Below are 6,678 nucleotides of genomic sequence, written 5' to 3' on the forward strand. Positions count from 1 at the left end.
GCACAATGCCTGACAGTGTTTATCACTCACTTTTCCATATTCCTAAGAAATGGATACAGTATTACACCATAATTACTGGGGTGCATCTCCTTCAAAAACACCACATTTTGGTGAATACTTTTTCATATACTCTAATAAATAGGAACTTCACATGTATGCTGATTTGAGGTCCAGGCTGTGGTTAAACGTTTTAATAGTGCAGCAAACTTATCAACAAACCTTTTCTTCCCTACCCTTTCCCCTTCCCTTTTTACAATGAACAGATTTTTATCCAACTGTCTTGTAATTTGGGGACTTTTACAAGCAGGTTTAGGAAGTTGTCAGATTTGGAAATTTAAGTCTGAAAACAAAACAGAAAAATCCCAGAACTTAAAAGCCCAATATTTTACACAGTATGTTTTAACTGGTTAAAATTTTTACTTGCTGAAGTACCTACAGAACTCTATTTTCTGACCTAACTATCAGCACTTAACTAGAAGTTATCAGTCTGATGCCTTTTTTTAATACTCCAGGACACATTTATACTGCCATAACTCACTGAGGTACCAAATCAGTGGAACTGCAAGACACTCTTTGTTTCTGAATTCCTGCAGCCTTTTGTCAAAAGGTGATAAGAATACTCATATTGGTTTTATTTAATCTTGGCATTTCCAGCCTGTCTCCTTTCCTTCTCTGTTCCCAAGATGTCAGTGCTGACATACTCTGGCAGTGATATCACTGTTGCTGAAACATGAGTGAAGAACCTCTCTGAGCAAGCAGGAAAGTTGTGAGCTTGAGCAGCTGCACTGAAGTGCCTGTTCCAGAGACACCAGGCAGCAGGGATGACTGTACAACAGAGAACACCTTGATACAGCCAGGCCTCCACGTGTGACCAAGAGACCAATGGCTGGGGTGGGTGCTCCTCCAGAAAACAGTTCATGGGCTGCAAGAAGCAGTAAATGTGCATGGAGAAACAACTTGGTAAGTTAATGTCCAGTATAGAACTCTGGTCCCTTGGTGGTTGTGTCTGATTAGTTTTACAAAAACTAGCCATGCTTTTGGTTTGTGACTTCCCCAGTCATTTTCCTGTGTTAAGTCCCTAATTTAACAAAATACTGATCTCTCTCCTCTGAAAATCTTTGACTGTGGAAACATTGCCCCTGCAGGAGGTCTGCTTCTGACTTCCTCTCTCTGTGAGCAAAGAGTTATCACAGGTCAGCTGCAGAGTGGAAAGTGTGGCAGCAAATTGTGGGGTAAGCCCAGATTTAATATTAGTGTGTCTTTACACCAGAGTGGGTGAAGATCACCCATGCCTCCTAACAGAATATGGTGTAGATGTTTCTGAATCATCACAAACTTGTTGGTGCCTGTTATTTCAGTGGACCTGGGGATTTTTTTGTCAGCAGGCTTGAAAAGTTTACTACAGGTCTGCTGCATGATTCTTGAATTCCTTTCTCTCTACACTCATTTTGCAGAAAGGAAGAAAATCACATGCAAAATGAAAAAAAAAAAAGTATCTGGTTTGAAAACATTAAGAATTAGGTTCACAGATATTTAACTCCAAGAGTAGCGTTATGACATCAAATATTTTAGTCTCATGCACAGACCTACATATTACTTCAGCAAGAAGCTCTGTCTTCTGTGGATTAAGAGCATGCCTTCAGTTTCATTCTCAATTCAGTAAAACACTTCTATTCCAAATGATACTTAAGTTTAAGTTTAGACATGTCTGCAAGTCTATTTATTGGATGTCTGAGGTTAATGAGGTTAACAACAGGCTGAAGTGTTGTCCTGAACCAGACTGTGATTTGACAGTGTGTAACAAAGTACAGGTGCACACCAACACTTCTATTTTAAAGTTACCTCAGGAAATAGACAATGAAATTATTTAATAATTATCCATCAGGAAATCTCCATTATTATGACCATGTCTTTACAGTTAAGCCTAAACTTAGTCCTGCATTAGGTGTTGATTGAAATTTTGACTTAAGTAGGAGCACAGTCCATGACTGTATGCATCTAGCAGGACAGATTTATGAACTGAGGTGGTCAAGTCACACTGTTGCCTCTCAAAGGCTATCAGAAAGTTGTTAGACTTAAAAATGAACAACTCCATAAAGTTGGAGTTTGTCATGGAAACATCATCACATCAACCAATTGGCATTATTCGTTCACTCCATTAGAGTAATTATTTGTAATTGTTATTATTGTAGCATATGTCCAGCATTTCAGCAATGCAAAATGCTGGGAAGAGCATTCACCGGAGAAACTGAGTTGAAAATGTCAAATCAGGCAGGCAAATGGAATTATTTCATTTGCTCTTAAATGAATTTATGTTTTTTTCTCTTACTTCCTCATACAGGCAAACAGGGAAGCAAGCTAACACTATCTCCTGGTTTCACAAGAAAAAAGTCAGAAATACCATAACCACTAAAAGACATCTTGAATAAAGAAACACTTTGGTGGACCCAGTCTTCAGGGGTGCATTCAGTTTCCCTGACACAGGTAACCTTTGAGCCAGCAAGACACACTCAGTGAGCTGTGAGTTTTGGCTCTGTGTCACTAAGGAAGGTAGAAATGACTTTTCAGTCACCAATGAGCAAAGAGTAAATCCACAGAAAAGCTGTGTATGGCCCCTTTTTCTAGCAGACAAAATCAGGGTATTTACGGAAAATCTGTTGCAGTTGATTTATCTTGCACTGATAATGGGACTCATACTAATGTGATTTAAGAGTCAGAATTAAAAAATAATCAAAGCCTGCAATTGCTTCCTCTAGATTTCTGGGAGAAACCATTGAAACTTTGCTCAGAATTACCCATGATTATGAAAAAAATGCTCTTTTGTTCTTACATGAATTTCCTTACAGATGGATTTATAATATCCTTTAAAAAATTGCTACACCCATCTGCATGTGCTAAAGCTCAGTCTGCTAAAATGTACTGCTTGAGCTCATGACGAAAGCTACAACTATTGTTTGCCTGCACAATACAAAAGGAAATAAAATGAAGGGTTCAGAATGGACTGTTGCAAATCCAAGACTTCAAAATCTCAGTTAAACTGCTTTTTGTTCAGTATCTTTTATTACAAGAAGAGGCACTTATCACAGATATTTGGGATATTTGGCAGCAAAACCATAATACTGAATGTTCAGATGATGATGAAGCAGCATTGTTGTCTTCCAGTGCCACTAAAGTCAAAGTTTCCATTTACATCAATTTTTTTAAAATCGGAGTGTTTGGTTCTTTTTCCACAGAGATCTCAAAGAGATAAGTTAACCCTATTGGCCTGAATGTGACAGTTAATATGCTGATGTTAAGATCATACTTAAAGCCAAGAGCTCTTGGCTAGGCATTTTGGCTCATTAAAGGAGAAATAAATGTCAAAGTGAAGAAGGTAAAATTGTAATACAAAATCTATTAATAAAACATTCTGAAGAAATTGCCTGTTATTTGTTACTAAAGGAGTTAGTAATGAGCAAAAAGGTTACCTATAAGAAAATATTCTGTTTCCTTGCTTACACTGAAGGAATTTTATATCAAATAGATAGCAAATTGCTCCTTCATTGTTCCAATCATAAGATCAGTGCCCAGTGAATAGCAATTCGTATAGTCCTATGATCTGACATCCTATGTCAAATCAACTTGTGGGAAACGATGGAAAATGCTTTTTAAATGCTGCAGAGAGGTGACAGCCTGGAAAAAGCTAATTAAAGAATGTTTTAAAATTGTGTTCATTAGGATCTTTCATTAAAAAACAAGCTCAATTGTAAAAAAAATAGAATAAAAGGGTGCTGATGTCACTGCAGCAGCAGTAGTCCAAGTGTAGATTGTACATTGCTGAAATGATTCAGATACTTTGATATGGTTTGGCAAATGAAAACCTTGTCTTACTATAAGTCATTTTTAGCATCTAGATTTGCATATACGTATTATATCTGTTATATTAATTACATCTATTTTCACAGGTATAGACAGACATACCCCGGTCGTGTGGCACCCATGAATAGATCCAGTGAGCCTGTGCAGCTGTGTTTTGATCAGCAGAGAGCTTTCCTGGCATCAGAGAACTGAAATCACCTTGTGGGTATGACAAGCACATCTAGGTATCTAGCAAGTGAAAATCAAGGGTTTCTGTAAGGAAGAAGTAAGGACACCTACCACAGAAAATTAAAAGTAAAATAACCTTTAATAATCTCCATTCTAAGTATTGCTCTAAATTGGCATTTAGCCATCCATCATTTGCTGGCTCATAAAGCTGGTTTGTGCTCTTCCCTCCCCTCCCTGTTTCTAGGAGCTGCTGGCCTCTTTTCACCACTCCTTTCCCATAGGCACACACAACTGGGACCCAAACACTCTTTTGTCTCTTCCTCTGGAACTCTGCTTTGTAACACATGGGGAAAAGGGGAGCTGTGAGCAGATTTCTTTTTTCTTCATTGTGTAATGCCACTTATAAACTCTGTCAATAGACACTTGGGAGGTGTCTAAAATGTTAGACAAGGAAACAGGTATAATTCAGTGGAAACCTGACCTTGATTGAATAGGGTCAAAATGCCTCAGCCACCTCTTTCATTTGAAACTCCTCATTTACAGACTCAGACTTCTTTCATTGTAGTTTAGAGTTGACAAAAATATGTGGGGTCTGTATTAGACTGAAAGATAAGAAGTGTTAAGGAAACTGCCCAGTGTGACCATTCAGGAGACTCCCTGGCAGTCACACTGCCAAGGGCACAGACTGTCACTGCTGGCACCGAAGCCCCTCCACAGCAGCAGCCGCAGTGACCCGATGGGTTCCTCTCCCTGCACACCCCACTCGCAGTCACACCAGGTTTCCTCACCGGCTCGACCCCAGGTCTCCCATAGCGGAGTCTTGGATGTCTCATTCCGTAAAACCGCTTCTTCCCGGCGCAGTGACACAGGAGCAGCCTGAGCTGGTGCCTCTGAGGAGGACCCCAGCCAAGGAACCCCTGGACTTTCATACCTTTTATCCCCTCACCTTCTCTCCGCATGCAAATCTCTCTCTTCGGCTCCCGCCCCCCTCTCCATGTCGTCACCCGTCTCCTTTGTTCACCAAAATATCGGCGATTCCCGGCTCCTGCTGTGTCTCTCAGTGTCCAGTCACTGCCTGGCATCCCCCATCTTCGTTCCTTTGTTATCCCAAGTGTTGGCACTTCACAGCCTCTTGTCTCGGGCTCCCACCCAGAGCTCAGTCTGCATCTCAATCTCCAGTTTGCAAGCCGGGCTACCTGGACCAGCAGCATTCCTCGGCAGCAGTCCATCTGGATTTAGGGAATTCTGGGCCTAACCAAACTCTTTGTGGAGAACACACAATTTCTCTCACCTCAAAGAGTTGTAACACCAAATTGTGGAGAGTACAAAAATTTGTTTTCAGGAATTCTGTTGTGGTATCCCCAGGTATTAGCACCTAGCAGATGAATTCAACTCATCTACCTCCTAATTCCTAGGTCTAATTGTATATGTTAATTAAGCTCCTGACGAAGCAAAAAACAAAACAAAACAAAAAAACAAAACTGAGCTCTAAATTATGTGTCTAAGAGTTTGAATTTTCCTCTTGACATTTAGAAATCTAAGGCTGTAAGTCACCAAAGGCTTTTGAGCAAAATGCTTGTGGTCATTTCCAGACTTGGTCATGACAGATATTTCTTGAGCTTTCTGGTGCATTCTGTTATCTCAGGTCCTTTTTGCTGAGTATTCTAAGAATGATTTACCAAAATAGTTGATGAAGTTTTATATAGAATGTATTCCAAGCATTTGTTTGCTATATTAAGCACCTCTTTCAACCAGATTTTGTTTGTTATTATGGAAACCCCTTCTAGTGAAAGTTGTTTGACCCAGGAAAGCATTAGCCAACCAACAAAGTTTGGAGTTTCAAGTAATTCTCAGTATTTTTGTTTTGATATTTTTTGAACAACATCTTTCTCTCTGACCAAAACCGCAGATAGCACAGGCCTGACTTTCTCATCACTAAGGATAATTTATATCACACCAGCAGTGAAAAGAGACCTGCAAAAAAATGTAGATGTAATTAGAAGCCCTTTAATATCCTTTCACACTGCTGGAGTAGCAGACAGGAATCTTTAGCCTATGTCCTTATCCCTTCTGTTTCTTTGCTCGGAAGTGCTTCAACTAGGACTGGTGGGGATTAGGAACTGGCAATTCCTCCTCTTCGGTTCCTGACCTGCTGAAGAACAGCCACACCAACACACTCAGCACAAGGGCATTTCTTCACATTTATCTTAGGTTAGCACTTTCCTTTATTTAACTGTCTCTGATCTGACTATATCTGATCATTCCTTCATCTCATTTTCACTTAACCTTTTGGCCTCTACACAGACTAAGCATCCTATCAGATATCTCCCAAGGGACCTTCTTTTCCCCCCACTCCCCCTTTCTCCACTCTTTCTCCAATTTAGGTGCTTTATGCCACTCCTGCTAATTTACCTGGTTACATGGAAGGAGCTGTAGATCTTTTTATAATTGCTGTTTTACTTAAAACATTGATTCTTTAGTTCCCGTCTGTTTTCAAGTCATCACACCTTACTGGAGGTTTCCCTGGCTTAATGAGCAATTCTGAAACCATAGAAAGTACCAGACCATGGGGGTCAGTGTGCATTCTGATATTTGAAAGCCACTCCATAGCATCCACAAGAGGATTCTTGGCACTTGCCTAGTTAAACTGAA

General features: G+C 40.0%; 1 long non-coding RNA gene across 1 annotated transcript; it reads left to right on the forward strand.

Annotated features, from left to right (window-relative positions):
- The first annotated feature begins 729 nt into the window (after positions 1–729).
- Positions 730–3,991, forward strand: LOC138116772 (uncharacterized). Its single transcript, XR_011154351.1, has 3 exons — positions 730–960; positions 2,342–2,484; positions 3,945–3,991. It is a non-coding gene; the product is annotated as an uncharacterized lncRNA (long non-coding RNA).
- The last annotated feature ends 2,687 nt before the right edge of the window (positions 3,992–6,678 follow it).

Source organism: Aphelocoma coerulescens, chromosome 11 (assembly GCF_041296385.1).
Source record: "Aphelocoma coerulescens isolate FSJ_1873_10779 chromosome 11, UR_Acoe_1.0, whole genome shotgun sequence".
Classification (NCBI taxonomy): Eukaryota; Metazoa; Chordata; class Aves; order Passeriformes; family Corvidae; genus Aphelocoma; species Aphelocoma coerulescens.